The sequence below is a fragment of the Garra rufa genome, chromosome 10 (assembly GCF_049309525.1).
Source record: "Garra rufa chromosome 10, GarRuf1.0, whole genome shotgun sequence".
Taxonomy (NCBI): Eukaryota; Metazoa; Chordata; class Actinopteri; order Cypriniformes; family Cyprinidae; genus Garra; species Garra rufa.
Window position 1 is genome coordinate 36272097 of NC_133370.1, and position 20375 is coordinate 36292471.

Genomic DNA, 20375 nt, shown 5'->3' on the forward strand with positions numbered 1-20375 from the left:
CCCCATGTAGGCAGACTGTATGGGATTAATTTGAGTTTGCCCATGCCAAACCCAGATGGTTTATCAACGTGGGCCCCATATGTGTTTCCCCTTTCTGAACCCATATAGACGTTAACTATCTGAGTACTACCTTGGCCCCATGTAGGCAGCCTGTATGGGATTGATTGAGTTTGCCCATGCCAAACCCATATGGTTTATCAAACCAGGCCCCATATGTTTTTCCCCATTCTGAACCCATATAGACGTTAACTATCTGGGTACTACATTGGCCCCATGTAGGCAGACTGTATGGGACTGATTGTGTTTGCCCATGCCAAACCCTTTTGGTTTATCAAACCGGGCCCCATATGTGTTTCCCCATTCTGAACCCATATAGACGTTAACTATCTGGGTACTACATTGGCCCCATGTAGGAAGACTGTATGGGATTGATTGAGTTTGCCCATGCCAAACCCATATGGTTTATCAAAGTGGGCCCCATATGTGTTTCCCCATTCTGAACCCATATAGACGTTAACTATCTGGGTACTACATTGGCCCCATGTAGGCAGACTGTATGGGATTGATTGAGTTTGCCCATGCCAAACCCATATGGTTTATCAAACTGGGCCCCATATGTGTTTCCCCATTCTGAACCCATATAGACGTTAACTATCTGAGTACTACCTTGGCCCCATGTAGGCAGCCTGTATGGGATTGATTGAGTTTGCCCATGCCAAACCCATATGGTTTATCAAACTGGGCCCCATATGTGTTTCCCTATTCTGAACCCATATAGACGTTAACTATCTGGGTACTACCTTGGCCCCATGTAGGCAGCCTATATGGGATTGATTGAGTTTGCCCATGCCAAACCCATATGGGTTATCAAAGTGGGCCCCATATGTGTTTCCCCGTTTTGAACCCATATAGATGGTAACTATCTGGGTACTACATTGGCCCCATGTAGGCAGACTGTATGGGATTGATTGAGTTTGCCCATGCCAAACCCATATGGCTTATCAAAGTGGGCCCCATATGTGTTTCCCCTTTCTGAACCCATATAGACGTTAACTATCTGAGTACTACCTTGGCCCCATGTAGGCAGCCTGTATGGGATTGATTGAGTTTGCCCATGCCAAACCCATATGGTTTATCAAACCAGGCCCCATATGTTTTTCCCCATTCTGAACCCATATAGAAGTTAACTATCTGGGTACTACATTGGCCCCATGTAGGCAGACTGTATGGGACTGATTGTGTTTGCCCATGCCAAACCCTTTTGGTTCATCAAACCGGGCCCCATATGTGTTTCCCCATTCTGAACCCATATAGACGTTAACTATCTGGGTACTACATTGGCCCCATGTAGGAAGACTGTATGGGATTGATTGAGTTTGCCCATGCCAAACCCATATGGTTTATCAAAGTGGGCCCCATATGTGTTTCCCCATTCTGAACCCATATAGACGTTAACTATCTGGGTACTACATTGGCCCCATGTAGGCAGACTGTATGGGATTGATTGAGTTTGCCCATGCCAAACCCATATGGTTTATCAAAGTGGGCCCCATATGTGTTTCCCCATTCTGAACCCATATAGACGTTAACTATCTGGGTACTACCTTGGCCCCATGTAGGCAGCCTATATGGGATTGATTGAGTTTGCCCATGCCAAACCCATATGGGTTATCAAAGTGGGCCCCATATGTGTTTCCCCGTTTTGAACCCATATAGATGGTAACTATCTGGGTACTACATTGGCCCCATGTAGGCAGACTGTATGGGATTGATTGAGTTTGCCCATGCCAAACCCATATGGCTTATCAAAGTGGGCCCCATATGTGTTTCCCCTTTCTGAACCCATATAGACGTTAACTATCTGAGTACTACCTTGGCCCCATGTAGGCAGCCTGTATGGGATTGATTGAGTTTGCCCATGCCAAACCCATATGGTTTATCAAACCGGGCCCCATATGTTTTTCCCCATTCTGAACCCATATAGACGTTAACTATCTGGGTACTACCTTGGCCCCATGTAGGCAGCCTATATGGGATTGATTGAGTTTACCCATGCCAAACCCATATGGTTTATCAACGTGGGCCCCATATGTGTTTCCCCGTTTTGAACCCATATAGATGGTAACTATGTGGGTACTACATTGGCCCCATCTAGGCAGCCTGTATGGGATTGATTGAGTTTGCCCATGCCAAACCTATGTGGGTTATCAAAGTGGGCCCCATATGTGTTTCCCCGTTTTGAACCCATATAGATGGTAACTATCTGGGTACTACATTGGCCCCATCTAGGCAGCCTGTATGGGATTGATTGAGTTTGCCCATGCCAAACCCATATGGGTTATCAAAGTGGGCCCCATATGTGTTTCCCCTTTCTGAACCCATATAGACGTTAACTATCTGAGTACTACCTTGGCCCCATGTAGGCAGCCTGTATGGGATTGATTGAGTTTGCCCATGCCAAACCCATATGGTTTATCAAACCGGGCCCCATATGTTTTTCCCCATTCTGAACCCATATAGACGTTAACTATCTGGGTACTACCTTGGCCCCATGTAGGCAGCCTATATGGGATTGATTGAGTTTACCCATGCCAAACCCATATGGTTTATCAACGTGGGCCCCATATGTGTTTCCCCGTTTTGAACCCATATAGATGGTAACTATGTGGGTACTACATTGGCCCCATCTAGGCAGCCTGTATGGGATTGATTGAGTTTGCCCATGCCAAACCTATGTGGGTTATCAAAGTGGGCCCCATATGTGTTTCCCCGTTTTGAACCCATATAGATGGTAACTATCTGGGTACTACATTGGCCCCATCTAGGCAGCCTGTATGGGATTGATTGAGTTTGCCCATGCCAAACCCATATGGGTTATCAAAGTGCGCCCCATATGTGTTTCCCCATTTTGAACCCATATAGATGGTAACTATGTGGGTACTACATTGGCCCCATCTAGGCAGCCTGTATGGGATTGATTGAGTTTGCCCATGCCAAACCCATATGGGTTATCAAAGTGGGCCCCATATGTGTTTCCCCGTTTTGAACCCATATAGATGGTAACTATCTGGGTACTACATTGGCCCCATCTAGGCAGCCTGTATGGGATTGATTGAGTTTGCCCATGCCAAACCCATATGGGTTATCAAAGTGCGCCCCATATGTGTTTCCCCGTTTTGAACCCATATAGATGGTAACTATCTGGGTACTACATTGGCCCCATCTAGGCAGCATGTATGGGATTGATTGAGTTTGCCCATGCCAAACCCATTTGGTTTATCAAACCGGGCCCCATATGTGTTTCCCCATTCTGAACCCATATAGACGTTAACTATCTGGGTACTACCTTGGCCCCATGTAGGCAGCCTATATGGGATTGTTTGAGGTTACCCATGCCAAACCAATATGGTTTATCAAAGTGGGCCCCATATGTGTTTCCCCATTTTGAACCCATATAGATGGTAACTATCTGGGTACTACATTGGCCCCATCCAGGCAGCCTGTATGGGATTGATTGAGTTTGCCCATGCCAAACCCATATGGTTCATCAAAGCGGGCCCCGTATGTGTTTCCCCATTCTTAAACCATATAGACGGTAACTATATGGGTACTACCTTGGCCCCATGTAGGCAGCCTGTATGGGATTGATTGAGTTTGCCCATGACTGACCCATATGTTAAACCCATATGGGCCCCACTTGTATAGACCATTTTGAGCCCATATGCTCATTGCTCATTAGTGACCCAGCTGGGACCTACATGGGGAGCCCACCTCTTTTGACCCATGTGGGACCTACTTAGCTACCTCAAGTGGGCCCCAGATAAGATGCCCATTTTGGGACCATGCCCACTTGGTACCCATATAGCCCAAGCATAAACCATGTGGGCCCCACATATGCATGTTGGCTGGGTATAAAGGGTCACTAAGTCTTTCATTGTTTGTATTTTGCAGTTGTTGTTTTTTTTATTTATTTTTTACTGAACTGTACCATGAACTTGTCCTATTCAGTCACATAGCAAAAGATTAAGAAAAATACAACTTTTTAGCATGAGCGGTTTATCTTCATTGATAGACATTTATTTTCATAGTGTTATTTATTGAATATAACATTTTAATTAACAGTTTCAAGACAAACTTTGTCAACAAAACAAACTTTGCTGTTATCTGTTCAAAACATCTGAAAATTTTATCATTTTAAATATCAGTTATATTTTTAAAGATATTTTCAAAGAATGAAGCGTTTATAGAGCACTTTATTGGGTATTGCTGTACGCCCACATGAACTGTGTTCATGTTCATGTTAATTCACAGTACATAAACTAATGTTAAAATATACTAATTTACCTTTAAACAATATATGAATACTTTTTTTAGCTTAATATTAATTAACATTAATAAATGCTATTTAATTATTGTTCATGTTAACTAATATAGTTAATGTTAACAAATGAAACTGGATGGCAACATTTTATATAGTATGTGTATGTGTCTCTGTGTTGATTTTAAAGTGTAACCCTTTCAATTCTGTAAACTTAAAATCCAAACTGGCTGAGGGTTACTGTGAATGCATGTGCCAACTGGGCACCGTTTTCCTCATTGATTCTTAGTTATGTAGCGCTTAAGAGTGATGTCTTATAACAGGAGTCACCAGCAAAGCAATATCCACATACAAATTGAACAGATAGGTAACGATGACATTTAAGCAGAATTGGTGGACGTAAAGCAAGCAATAATAACATTTTGTTATCATCATGAATTACATGTTCTTATCATCATCATCAGAATATAGGGAAAATGTAGCATATTGGTTCACAGTTGGCATTATCTGAAGTCCTAAAGCATGATATTAATACAAAGAAAAATAAGTGTAACTCATGCATACAATGTCCAATATGACCCAAGCTTAATATGTTTGATAATATGTCCTGGTCTGAACACAAGCCCATGCCCATATTCAGTTATAGTCATAGTGCCACCTGCTGGCAACAGGGAGTCACATGTTTAATACTGTTGTGGAAGCCCAGCAACATTTAAAAAATATCAACAAGTGTTAAATAGGGTAGTAACATGCTAGAAACATGTTAGCAACATTTAGCTAAGTGCTAAAGCATACTCTTAATGCAATGAAACAGGAAGTTACTGTAACTCAGGCATGCAATGTCCAATCAGCCCCAAACTTCACATGTTTGATAACAGTCCTGACCTGAACACATCTACATGCCAATAATCAGTTATAGGCATAGCGCCACCAGCTGGCAGCAGGAAGTTTGGCACATTTAAGTGACTTTGATCTATTTTTCCTACATTTAATGCATTAAAAGCATACTGCCCACCGTTTGCTGTTTTCCTAAAGCCACGGGTCGGCGGTGAGCCTGGGTGCGAGGGGCCGTTCATCGCTGCTTGCAGCTTCAATTAGGACCCGAGCCCAAAAGGGCGAAGGCCCTATTGTTCTTCTAAGGATTATTAGGGCCCGAGCCCAAAAGGGCGAAGGCCCTATTGTTTTTCTAAGAATTATTATTATTATTAGGGCCCGAGCCCAAAAGGGCGAAGGCCCTATTGTTTTTCTAAGAATTATTAGGGCCCGAGCCCAAAAGGGCGAAGGCCCTATTGTTTTTCTAAGGATTATTAGGGCCCGAGCCCAGAATGGGCGAAGGCCCTCTTGTTTTCCTAAGGATTCTTATTAGGGCCCGAGCCCAAAAGGGCGAAGGCCCTATTGTTCTTCTAAGGATTCTTATTAGGGCCCGAGCCCAAAAGGGCGAGGACCCTATTGGAATTGCTCCGTTTATTAGGGCCCGAGCACCGATGGTGTGAGGACCCTATTGAATCTGCTCCGTTTATTATTAGGGCCCGAGCACCGATGGTGTGAGGACCCTATTGGATCTGCTCCGTTTCTTATTAGGGCCCGAGCACTACAGTGCGAGGACCCTATTGGAATTGCTCCGTTTATTATTAGGGCCCGAGCCCAAAAGGGCGAAGGCCCTATTGTTTTTCTAAGGATTATTATTATTATTATTATTATTAGGGCCCGAGCCCAAAAGGGCGAAGGCCCTATTGTTCTTCTAAGGGTTCTTATTTTTTTTTTTTTATTTTTTTTTTTAAACCTTCTGGGCACTTTTGGGGGCCTTAACATACTCAAAAACTCTTGAAAATTTGCACACACGTCGGAATCTGCGGCCATCAGGACGCCACAGAGGCTGGGAACCGGGCGTTGTTCAGGGCCTCTACAGCGCCCCCTAGAACACAGTTTGAAAACTTGATGTACTGCGCACACATACTTGCACGTATTGATATGAAACTCGGTACACATATAGATCTCACTGAGCCAAACAACTTTTGTACTCTATGTCATGGGCTGAACGCAACAGGAAGTGAGATATTTAGGGCTGTTTAAAAAGCGCATGCTCTGGAATTTAACGTACTCCTCCCAGGGTTTCCATAGGATTGTCACCAAACTCGGTCAGCATGATCTCAAGACATTGGGGACGCTAAATTGCGAGGGGATTTTTGATATCTCGAACGGTTTGGCCGTGGCAAGGCGACAAAGTTATGGCGAGAAATGAGAAACAGGAAGTGTCTAATTACTGTTGCACACATTGCTTGATTCTTATGAAACTTCACCAGTTTGTTCGTTGTATGATGCCGATTCCATAAATGTGACTATTATGAGTCAAAGTTATAGCGCCACCAACTGGCAGCAGGAAGCGTGTCATTTTCAAAATCCTTTGAAATCAGCCTCTTAATTTTACTTGATTTTCTTCAAACTTCATCAAAATAATGTCAAAACACGGCCGATGAGAATATGTAAAGGGGTCGATGATAAATCAAATGCTGTTGCCATGGCAACGTGTCAAACTTTAAAATTTGATTCCTGTCTTTTCGAGGCAGATAACATGCTTAGAATTTCATGAAACTCAACACACACGTCAATATTAATGATAGTTAGACACTGGCAAAAGGTCATAAATGGGCGTGGAGCAGGCACTCTATAGCGCCATCTTTTGACAAAAGTTGGGGGGTTAGTTTTTCCTACAGTCACCAAACTCTGTACATATATTGTTCTCATCAATCTGGACAACTTTCTAAATCAAACTCATTAGCTAAGACCAACAGGAAGCCGGCTATTTTGATTTGAATGTGGATTTTTGGAAAAATCAGGCTGTAAACAAATTCACACTCCTTCTAAGAAAAATAAGGTATTCACACCAAACTTTTTTAACATGAAGAGAAGATTCTGAAGATGTTAAATTGCAAGCGAATTTGGGATATCTTGAACGGTGTTGACGTGGTGATTTTTTTAAAGATGTAGTAAAAAACATAACCCTAATTTTTTTATATCTTTAAAGTGCAGCATCCAAACTCTTTACAACTTTTTTCACACAGAGATCTTATCATTCTGAGCAAGTGGTGTAAATATCAATTTTATACAAGCTTCTATGAATTAAAGAAAATTAAAAAAAAGAAATTAGAAACCTGCTGTCACTCTGCCTGTGCCTGTCTGTGTTCAGTCACCATTGAGTCACTGAAGAGTGACTGAAGGGGGGAGGGGTGTAAGGGAGAGAGACCAGTGGAGCATGCTGTTTTGCTTAAGACCATCTTTGAGGAAGATGCACATTGCTGTAGCGTAATCGACATAAATATGTCTGATATTTTGAGAAAATATAAAGGGTCATTAAATCTTTCATTGTTTGTATTTTGCAGTTGTTGTTTTTTATTTATTTTTACTGAACTGTACCATGAACTTGTCCTATTCAGTCACATAGCAAAAGATTAAGAAAAATACAACTTTTAAGCATGAGTGAATAATCTTCATTGTAGACAATATTTTCATAGTGTTATTTATTGAATATAAAATTATAATAATTAAAAATTTCAAGACAAACTTTGACAACAAAACAAACTTTGCTGTTATCTGTTCAAAACATCCGAAAACCATCATTTTAAGATCAGTTATATATATATCGCCCCATTAAAACACTCAACTTGATTTTTAAAGATATTTTGAAAGAATTAAGCGTTTATAGAGCACTTTGTGTATTGCTGTACACCCACATGAACTGTGTTCATGTTCATGTTAATTCACAGTACATAAACTAATTTACCTTTAAACAATATATGAATACTTTTTTTTTAGCTTAATATTAATTAACATTAATAAATGCTATTTAATTATTGTTCATGTTAACTAATATAGTTAATGTTAACAAATGAAACTGGATGGCAACATTTTATATATTGTGTGTATGTGTCTCTGTGTTGATTTTAAAGTGTAACCCTTTCAATTCAGTAAACTTAAAATCCAAACTAGCAGAGGGTTACTGTGAATGCATTTGCCAACTGTGCACCGTTTTCCTTATTGATTCTTAGTTATGTAGCGCTTAAGAGTGATGTCTTATAACAGGAGTCACCAGCAAAGCAATATCCACATACAAATTGTACAGATAGGTAACGATTTAAGCAGAAGTGGTGAATGTAATGCAAGCAATAATAACATTTTGTTATCATCATGAATTACATGTTCTTATCATCATCATCAGAATATAGGGAAAATGTTCACATTTGGTTCACAGTTGGCATTATCTGAAGTCCTTGCAGGGGATTAGGTTTATAGCAAACTCCTCCTAGACATTTAATGAAATCAACATTATATTTGGTCAGTCTGATCTAGAGGCCTTAGAGATGTTAAATTGTGAAGATCTTGAGTTTCAGTAAAGGGCGTGTCCGTGGCGGCCTGACAAAGTTTGATGTTTTGCCATGGACATAGGTAGACATAAAATGTCTGATCTGCCTCAAACTTCAGAGGTTTGGTAAGAGTCCTGGCCTGAAGACACCTAAAGGCCAATATTCAGATATTATCATAGCGCCACCTGTTGACACCAGAATATATCATATCTTTCACTAACTCAAACATACCAAGGTCAATCTGCACCAAACTTCATATGTTTGATAATAGTGCTGGCCTGAACACATCTACATGCCATTTATAGGCATAGCGCCACCAGCTGCCAATGGGAAGTTTGGCACATTTAAATGACTTATGACATATTTCTCATATATTTACTGTATTAAAAGCATACTGCCCACTGTTTGCTGTTTTCCTAAAGCCACCGGTCGGCGGTGAGCCCGGGTGCGAGGGCCCGTTCATCGCTGCTTGCAGCTTTAATTATTATTTTTTTTTCAATGTTTTGGGGGATTTCGGGGGCCTTAACATACACGAAAACTCTTGAAACTTTGCACACACATTGGAACCTGCGGCCATCAGGGCCGGACAGACTTTGACATGGGGGGGTCACCTGGGGGGGGCATGGCACAGCGTTAAAAATTGCGACTTTTGAAGGGCTCTGGAGCGCACAACGGTTGACCTACAGTCACCAAAATTCATACACATATAGACCTCATCGGGCCGAACAACTTCCGTGCTCATAGTCCATGCTTCGCCAAACAGGAAGTCAGCTATTCAGGGATGTCTAAAAAGTGCATGCAATGGAATTTGAAATACTCCTACTAGGCCTTTCCACCGATGGCCACCAAACTCGGTCAGCATGATCTCAAGACATTGGGGACGCAAAATTGCCAGGGGATTTTTGATATCTCGAACGGTTTGACCGTGACGGGGCGACAAATTTATGGCGAGAAATGAGAAACAGGAAGTGCCTAATAACTTTGACATACTTTGTCTGATTTTGAACAAACTTCAGCAGTTTGTTCACCGTCTGATGCCGATCACAGAGATGTGACTATTAGGAGTCAAAGTTATAGCGCCACCAACTGGCAGCAGAAAGCGTGACGTTTTTGAAACGCTTTAAACTCAGCCTCTTAATTTTACTCAATTTGCTTCAAACTTCATCACAATAATGTCAAAACACGACCGATAAGAATCTGTGAAGGGCGTTATCCATAACTTTTATCATGTTGCCATGGCAACGTGTCAAACTTTAACTTTAGTTTTTTGTGTTTTTGAGCCACTTAAAATGCTTAGAATTTCATGAAACTCAACACACACATCTGTATTAATGACAGTTAAACACTGATAAAAGCCCATAAATGGGCGTGGAGCAGGCGCTCCATAGCGCCACCTTTTGACAAAAGTTGGGGGGTTACTTTGTCCTACAGTCACCAAACTCGGTACATATATTGGACTCATCAAGCCGGACAACTTTCTAATTTACACCCATTAGCTACGACCAACAGGAAGTCAGCTATTTTTATTTAAATATGGATTTTTGGAAAAATCAAGCTGTGGAATTTGAAATACTCCTCCTAGACCTTTCCACCGATGGCCACCAAACTCGGTCAACATGATCTCAAGATATTGGGAATGCAAAATTGCCAACTCTTTGAAACGTTTTTCATACAAATAACTATTCATTCTGATTAAACACAGTTCATTTCATAATTATATAAAACTCCACGAATGAAAGAAAATTAAAAAACAAATCTGATCTCACTCTGCTCTGCACTCTATGTGTGTGTTTGTGTGGTAAGTGGCTGAGTGTAAGGAGGTGGGATGGGTGGTAAGAGAAAGAGTCAGAGAGGAGGAGAGACAGTTAGGGTTAGTCCAAAGGGTTATTGTGAATGCATGTGCCAACTGGGCACCGTTTTCCTGATGCTATCGGGATGGCGACTGCCAGACGGCGAGGGCCCGGTCAACGCTGCTTGCAGCTTTAATTCTTCTTCTTCTTCTTCTTCTTCTTCTCCAAAATGAAAAGTCTTTTTGAGGGCCTAAACATGCCCGAAAACTCACGAAACTTTGCACACGCATCAGACCTGGCGAAAATTTACATCTGATATGGTTTTCAAAAGTGGGTGTGGCAAAATGGCTCGATAGCGCCACCTATAAAATTTCAACAGAGTGCCCCTCGAGCTACGTTTCATGTACATGTACGAAACTCGGTACACATATGTAACACACCAATACCTACAAAAAAGTCTCCTGGTGCAACATCCGAAACCCAACAGGAAGTCCGTTATATTGAATTTCCTGTACGATTTTTGTGCAGTTTTTGCCATTTTCAGGCCTCATACTTTAACGAACTCCTCCTACAGTTTTTATCCGATCATCTTCAAATTTGCTGAGTGTCATCATAAGGCCTTTGCGATGTTAAATTGCGAAGCTTTAGAGTTTTCGTCGAAGGGCGTGTCCGTGGCGGCCGGACAAACTTTGATGTTTCGCCATGAAAAAGGAAGTTGCTATAACTCAGGCATACAATGTCCGATCTGCCTCAAACTTCACATGTTTGATGACAGTCCGGTCCTGAACACACGTCAGTGCCCATATTCAGTTATAGTCATAGCGCCACCTGCTGACAACAGGAAATGACATGTTTAACACTGTTACGGACTCCTAGAAACATATTGAAAAGCGTTAACAAGTCTTAAATAGGCTAGCTACAAACATGCTAAAACATGCTAGCAACACTTAGCTAAGAGCTAAAGCATGCTATTAATACAAATGGAAATTGCTGTAACTCATGTATATAATGTTGAATCTGACCCAAACTTAATATTCAACATGCTACAAAAATAATAAAGCATGCTAGCAACACTTAGCTAATATGTTAAAGCATGCTAATAATACAATGAAACAGGAAGTTACTCTAACTCAGGCATACAATGTCCAATCAGCCCCAAACTTAACATGTTTGATAAGAATCCTGGCCTAAACACACGCCAATGCCCGTATTCAGTTATAGTCATAGCGCCACCAGCTGGTAACAGGAAGCCACATGTTTAATACTGTTGTGGATGCCTAGCAACATTTTAAAAAAAATTCAACAACTGTTAAACAGGGTAGCAACATGCTAGAAACATGCTATAACATGTTAGCAACATTTAGCTAAGTGCTAAAGCATACTCTTAATGCAATGAAACAGGAAGTTACTCTAACTCAGGCATGCAATGTCCAATCAGCCCCAAACATCACATGTTTGATAACAGTCCTGACCTGACGATATCTACATGCCAATATTCAGTTATAGTCATAGCGCCACCTACTGTCAACAGGAAGTGACATGTTTAACACTGTGACACACTATTAGCAACACACTAAAAAAGCCATTGAGTGCTAAACTAGTTTAAAACGTACCCAAACATGCTAGCAGCACTTACTTAGTGCTAAAGCATGTTGTTAAAGACATAAAACAGGAAGTTACTGTAACTCAGGCATGCAATGTCCAATCAGCTCCAAACTTCACATGTTTGATAAGACTCCTGGCCTGAAGATATATACATGCCCATATTCAGTTATAATCACAGCGCCACCTGCTGACAACAGGAAGTGACATTTAATGGTATTACGGACTCCTAGCAACATATTAAAAAGCGTTAGCAAGTTTTAAATAGGCTAGCATCATGCTAGAATCATGTTAAAACATGCTAGCAACACTTAGCTAAGAGCTAAAGCACGATATTAATACAAAGAAAAATAAGTGTAACTCATGCATACAATGTCCAATCTGACCCAAGCTTAATATGTTTGATAAGAGTCCTGGTCTGAACACAAGCCCATGCCTATATTCAGTTATAGTCATAGTGCCACCTGCTGGAAACAGAAAGTCACATGTTTAATACCGATGTGGATGCCCAGCAACATTTTAAAAATATCAACAAGTGTTAAATAGGGTAGCAACATGCTAGAAACATGTTAGCAACATTTAGCTAAGTGCTAAAGCATACTCTTAATGCAATGAAACAGGAAGTTACTGTAACTCAGGCATGCAATGTCCAATCAGCCCCAAACTTAATATGTTTGATAAGAGTCCTGGCCTGAATACATTTACATGCCAATATTTAGTTATAGTCATAGCGCCACCAGCTGGCAACAGCAAATTACTTGTTTTACACTAACTTAAGAATGCAATGTACAATTTGCACCAAACTTGACATGATTGCCAATAGTCCTGGCCTGAAGACATCTAAAAGCCAATATTTCGTAATAGCGCCACCTGTTGGTAGCAGGATATGTCATGACTTACACTCAAGCATGCCATGTTCAATCTTCACCAAACTTCATATGTTTGATAAAAGCGCCGACCTGAACACATCTGCATGCCAATATTCAGTTATAGGCATAGCGCCACCAGCTGGCTGCAGGAAGATTGGCACATATCAATGACTTTGACATATTCCTCCTACATTTACTGTGTTAATAGCATAGTGCCCACCATTCGCCACCGATCGGTGAGCCCGAGTGCGAGGGCCCTACCATCGAAGGCCCTATTGTTCTTCTAAGGAGTCTTCTTTCCTTTTTTTTTTTTTTTTTTTTTTTTTTTTTTTGTTAACCTTCCGGGCACTTAAAGGGGTCTTAACATGCTCAAAAACTCTTGAAAATTTGCACACACGTCGGAATCTGCGGCCATCAGGACGCCACAGAGGCTGGTACCGGGGCGTGGCAAGGGGACTCTACGGCGCCCCCTGGAATTTTGAGGGCCATATAGCACACATACTTGAACCTATACATATGAAACTCGGTACACATATAGAACTCATCGAGCTGAACAACTTTTGTACTCTATGTCATAGGCTCCACCCAACAGGAAGTGAGATATTTAGGGCTGTTTAAAAAGCGTATGCTCTGGAATTTAATGTACTCCTCCCAGGATTTCCATAGGATTGTCACCAAACTCGGTCAGCTTGATCTCAAGACATTGTGGATGCTAAATTGCGAGGGGATTTTTGATATCTCGAACGGTTTGGCCGTGGCAAGGCGACAAAGTTATGGCGAGAAATGAGAAACAGGAAGTGTCTAATAACTGTTGCACACATTGCCTGATTCTGATGAAACTTCACCAGTTTGTTCGTTGTATGATGCCGATTCCATAAATGTGACTATTATGAGTCAAAGTTATAGCGCCACCAACTGGCAGCAGGAAGTGTATTATTTTCAAAATGCTTTGAAATTAGCCTCTTAATTTTACTCGATTTTCTTTAAACTTCATCAAAATCATGTCAAAACACGGCCGATAAGACTATGTAAAGGGGTCGAAGATAAATCGAATGCTGTTGCCATGGCAACATGTCAAACTTTAAAATTAGATTCCTGTCTTTTCGAGGCAGATAACATGCTTAGAATTTCATGAAACTCAACAAACACATCAATATTAAGGATAGTTAGACACTGGTGAAAGGTCATAAATGGGCGTGGAGCAAGCACTCTATAGCGCCATCTTTTGACAAAAGTTGGGGGGTTAGTTTTTCCTACAGTCACCAAACTCTGTACATATATTGTTCTCATCAATCTGGATAACTTTCTAAATCAAACTCATTAGCTAAGACCAACAGGAAGCCGGCTATTTTAATTTGAATGTGGATTTTTGGAAAAATCAGGCTGTAAACAAATTCACACTCCTTCTAAGAACAACAAGCTTTTCACACCAAACTTTTTTAACATGAAGAGAAGATTCTGAAGATGTTAAATTGCGAGCGGATTTGGGATATCTTGAACGGTGTTGACGTGGTGATTTTTTAAAGATATAGTAAAAAAGACGAGCGTAGTTTTTTTTATATCTTTAAAGTGCAGCATCCAAACTCTTTAAAACTTTTTTCACACAGAGATCTTATCATTCTGAGCAAGTGCTGTTAATATAAATTTTATACAAGCTTCTATGAATTAAAGAAAATTAAAAAAAATTAAAGCTGCAAGCAGCGATGACCGGGCCCTCGCCGACTGTGCAGTCGCCATCCCGATAGCATCAGGAAAACGGTGCCCGGTTGGCACATGCATTCACAGTAACCCTTTGGACTAACCCTAACTGTCTCTCCTCCTCTTTAACTCTTTCTCTTACCACCCATCCCCCCTCCTTACACTCAGCCACTTACCACACAAACACACACATAGAGTGCAGAGCAGAGTGAGATCAGATATGTTTTTTATTTTCTTTCATTCGTGGAGTTTTGTATAAGTATGAAATTAACTGTGTTTGATCAGAATGAATAGTTATTTGTATGAAAAAAGTTTCAAAGAGTTAGGATGCTGCACTTTAAATATATAATAAATCATTGAAAATTTAAAATGGAAAATGAAATTCTAAGCACGCTATCTGCCTCAAAAACACAGGAAACAAATATTTGAATGTATTTTTATTTTTTTTATTTGCCATGGCAACAGTATTTAATGCATAAGGGTCGCCTTTACAGACTCTCATCGGCCATGTTCTTACATTATTCTGATTAAGTTTGAAGAAAATCGAGTACAAATAAATTGTTCGTTGTTCGTTCGTGTTTGTTAGTTCATTAACCAATGTTAAAAGAGACCCTATTTTAAATAGTTACCATGTTTTATGATCTACAACCATTTTTAAATATTATTTTAATGATCTATAAGCATCTGTAAAATAATTATAAACAAATATATTAAAAATAAATACATATTAACTTAGTTGATTTTTTTGGCCTTTATGTATTTGTTTCTCATTCTAATTAAGTGACCTGAGCAGTATAGTGTCATACTTATAAGATTTTTTGTTCTATCAGTGAGAGTGTATATATGTATATAAATCATATAATTTTTCCTTAAAAGATAAAAAAAAAGATTTTAATGCTCTTTAAGCACCTATACAAAATAATTATGTAAAAGTACACTCACAGTACAGTACATATCAACTGATTCTATGGATTATTGTCATTCTTATACACTGAGAATGAGCTAAATAGCATTAGAGGCAAACGATTCCTTATCTTATGAGGACCTCTAGTGTTCATTCCTGGTATTAGAGCCTTAAAATGACAAACATATATTACACTTTTATAATGTTTTTGGGGCCTCTGAGCATGATAACATTTTGAAACTACTCAGATTCCCTAAGAATGTCTTGTTCTTTATAAGTTAAAAAGTTTTGATGAGTTAGAATAATGCAATTTAAAGATATATGAAGATTACTCTTAATCTTTTTTACTGTTACTTTCATAAATCACCACATCAACACCATTCAAGATATCCCAAAGCCGTTCACAATTTAGCATCTTCAGTATCTTGGCATCATGTTGACAAAGTTTGGTGTGAGATGTCTGATTCTACTATGAGTGATATGAATTTATTCACAGCTATATTTAAAAACACAGGAAACAAATGTAAAAGTTTGACACGTTGCCATGGCAACAGCGTTTGATGTATCAAGGACCCCTTCACAGATTCTCATCGGCCGTGTTTTGATATTATTCTGATGAAATTTGAAGCAAATTGAGTAAAATTAAGAGGTTGATTTAAAAGCGTTTTGCAAGCAACACACTTCCTACTGCCAGTTGGTGGCGCTATAACTTTGACTCATAATAGTCACATCTCTGTGATCGGTATCATACGACGAACAAACTGCTAAAGTTTGGTCAAAATCAGATAAAGTGTGTCAAAATTATTAGACACTTCCTGTTTCTCATTTCTCGCCATAATTTGTCACCCTCCCACGGCCAAACCGTTCGAGATACCAAAAATCCCCTGGCAATTTTGCATTCCCAATATCTGTAGATCATGCTGACCGAGTTTGGTGGCCATCGGTGGAAAGGTCTAGGAGTAGTATTTCAAATTCCACAGCTTGATTTTTCCAAAAATCCATATTTAACTAAAAATAGCTGACTTCCTGTTGGTCGTAGCTAATGGGTGTAAATTAGAAAGTTGTCCGGCTTGATGAGATCAATATATGTACCGAGTTTGGTGACTGTAAGACAAAGTAACCCCCCAACTTTTGTCAAAAGGTGGCGCTATGGAGCGCCTGCTGCACGCCCATTTATGGGCTTTTATCAGTATCTAAATATCATTAATACAGATGTGTGTGTTGAGTTTCACGAAATTCTAAGTACTTTAAGTGGCTCAAAACCACAAAAAGCTGAAGTTATAGTTTGGCACGTTGCCATGGCAACATGATAAAAGTTATCGATAATGCCCTTCAGAGATTCTCATCGGCCGTGTTTCGACATTATTGGGATGAAGTTTGAAGCAAATTGACAAAAATTAAGAGGCTGAGTTTAAAGCATTTCAAAAACGTCACGGTTTCTGCTGCCAGTTGGTGGCGCTATAACTTTGACTCATAATATTGACATCTTTGTGATCGGCATCAGACGACGAACAAACTGCTGAAGTTTGGTCAAAATCAGACAAAGTGTGTCAAAGTTATTAGGCACTTCCTGTTTCTCATTTCTCGCCATAACTTTGTCGCCCTGCCACGGCCAAAATATTCGAGATATCAAAAATCCCCTGGCAATTTTGTGTCCCCAATGTCTTGAGATCATGCTGACCGAGTTTGGTGGCCATCGGTGGAAAGGCCTAGGAGAAGTATATCAAATTCCATTGCATGCGCTTTTTAGACATCCCTGAATAGCTGACTTCCTGTTTGGTGAAGCACGGACTGTGAGCACGAAAGTTGTTCGGCACGATGAGGTCTATGTGTGTATGAATTTTGGTGACTGTAGGTCAATTGGTGTGCGCACCAGGGCCCATCAAAAGTTGCAGTTTTTAGCGCTGTGCCACGCCCCCCCCAGGTGACCCCCCCATCTCAAAGTCTGTCCGGCCCTGATGGCCGCAGGATCCAATGTGTGTGCCAAGTTTCAAGAGTTTTCGTGTATGTTAAGTGCCCCGAAATCCCCCAAAACATTGAAAAAAATAAAAAATAAAAAATAATAATAATAATAATTAAAGCTGCGAGCAGCGATGAACGGGCCCTCGCACCCGGGCTCACCGCCGACCGGTGGCTTCAGGAAAACAGCAAATGGTGGCCAGTATGCTTTTAATACAGTAAATGTAGGAGAAATATGTCAAAGTCACTTAAATGTGCCAAACTTGCCGCTGCCAGCTGGTGGCGCTATGCCTATAACTGATTATTGGCATGTAGATGTGTTCAGGCCAGCACTATTATCAAACATATGAAGTTTGGTGCAGATTGACCTTGGTGTGTTTGAGTTAGTGAAATATATGAGATATCCTGCTGCCAACAGGTGGCGCTATGATAATATCTGAATATTGGTCTTTAGGTGTCTTCAGGCCAGGACTCTTACCAAACCTGTGAATTTTGTGGCAGATCAGACATTTTCAGGCTAAGTTATAACCACTTCTATGTCTATGCAGAAACATCAAACTTTGTCAGGCCACCACGGACATGCCCTTTAATGAAAACTCAAGATCTTCACAATTTAACATCTCTAAGGCCTCAAGATCAGACTGACCAAATATAATGTTGATTTAATTAAATGCAATCAATGCAAGGACTTCAGATAGATGCCAACTGTGAACCAGTATGCTACAAATAAGAACATGTAATTCATGATGATAGCAAAATGTTATTATTGCTTCCTTTATATCCACCACTTCTGCTTAAATGTCATTGTTACCTATCTGTACAATTTTTGTATAATATATTTTTGTATAAAATCAATTGTTGTCATAACTAAGAATCAATAAGGAAGACGGTGCCCAGTTGGCACATGCATTCACAGTAACCATCTGCTAGTTTGGATTTTAAGTTTACAGAATTGAAAGGGTTACACTTTAAAATCAACACACAGACACATACACACAAAATATAAAATGTTGCCATCCAGTTTCATTTGTTAAAATTAACTATATTAGTTAACATGACCAATAAATAAATAGCATTTATTAATGTTAATTAATATTAAGCTAAAAAAAAAGTATTCATATAAAGTTTATGTACTGTGAATTAACATGAACATGAATACAGTTCATGTGGGTGTACAGCAATACACAATAAAGTGCTCTATAAACTCTTCATTCTTTCAAAATATCTTTAAAAATCAAGTTTAGTATTTTAACGGGGTAATATATATATATTTATAACTGATCTTAAAATTATGGTTTTCAGATGTTTTGAAGAGATAACAGTAACGTTTGTTTTGTTGTCAAAGTTTGTCATAATTTTTTATTATTATTATTTTATATTCAATAAATAACACTATGTAAATATTGTCTATCAATGAGGATAAATTGATCATGCTAAAAAGTTGTATTTTTTTAAATCTTTTGCTATGTGACTGAATAGGACAAGTTCATGGTACAGTTAAGTAAAAAATAAATAAAAAACAACAACTGCAAAATACGAACAATGAAAGACTTAGTGACCCTTTATATTTTCTCAAAATATCAGACTCTCAAAGATCAGACATATTTATGTAATTAAAATACATATGTGCATTTTTTGTTCAAAGATGGTCTGTAGGATGGCTCTCTACTCTGTCACCCTCTCTGCCTCTCACCCCTCCCCCCTGCAATAATGAGCTTCTCTGTGCCTGACTGAACGCACACACATACTGTAGAGACATTCACCAGAGTGACAGCAGGTTTCTGAGTTATTTTTTTAATTTTCTTTAATTCATTGAAGCTTTTATAAAATTAATATTTCCAGCACTTGCTCAGAATGATTAGATCTCTGTGTGAAAAAAGTTTTAAAGAGTTTGGATGCTGCACTTTAAAGATATAAAAAATTAGGGTTATGTTTTTTACTATATCTTTAAAAAATCACCACGTCAACACCGTTCGAGATATCCAAAATCCGCTCGCAATTTAACATCTTCAGAATCTTCTCTTCATGTTAAAAAAGTTTGGTGTGAACAGCTGGTTGTTCTTAGGAGTAGTGTGAATTTGTTTACTACCTGATTTTTCAAAAAATCCACCTTCAAATCAAAATAGCCGGCTTTCTGTTGGTCTTAGCTAATGATTTTGATTTAGAAAGTTGTCCAGTTTGATGAGATTAATATATGTACAGAGTTTGGTGACTGTAGGAAAAACTAACCCCCCAACTTTTGTCAAAAGATGGCGCTATAGAGTGCCTGCTCCACGCCCATTTATGACCTTTTGCCAGTGTCTAACTATCATTAATACTGATGTGTGTGTTGAGTTTCATGAAATTCTAAGCATGTTATCTGCCTCGAAAAGACAGGAATGTAATTTTAAAGTTTGACACGTTGCCATGGCAACAGCATTTGATTTATCATCGACCCCTTTACATATTCTTATCGGCCGTGTTTTGACATGATTTTGATGAAGTTTAAAGAAAATCGAGTAAAATTAAGAGGCTGATTTCAAAGCATTTTGAAAATGACACGTTTCCTGCTGCCAGTTGGTGGCGCTATAACTTTGACTCATAATAGTCACATTTATGGAATCGGCATCATACAAGGAACAAACTGGTGAAGTTTCATCAGAATCAGGCAATGTGTGCAACAGTTATTAGACACTTCCTGTTTCTCATTTCTCGCCATAACTTTGTCGCCTTGCCACGGCCAAACCGTTCGAGATATCAAAAATCTCCTCGCAATTTAGCGTCCCCAATGTCTTGAGATCATGCTGACCGAGTTTGGTGACAATCCCATGGAATTCCTGGGAGGAGTACGTTAAATTCCAGAGCATGCGCTTTTTAAACAGCCCTAAATATCTC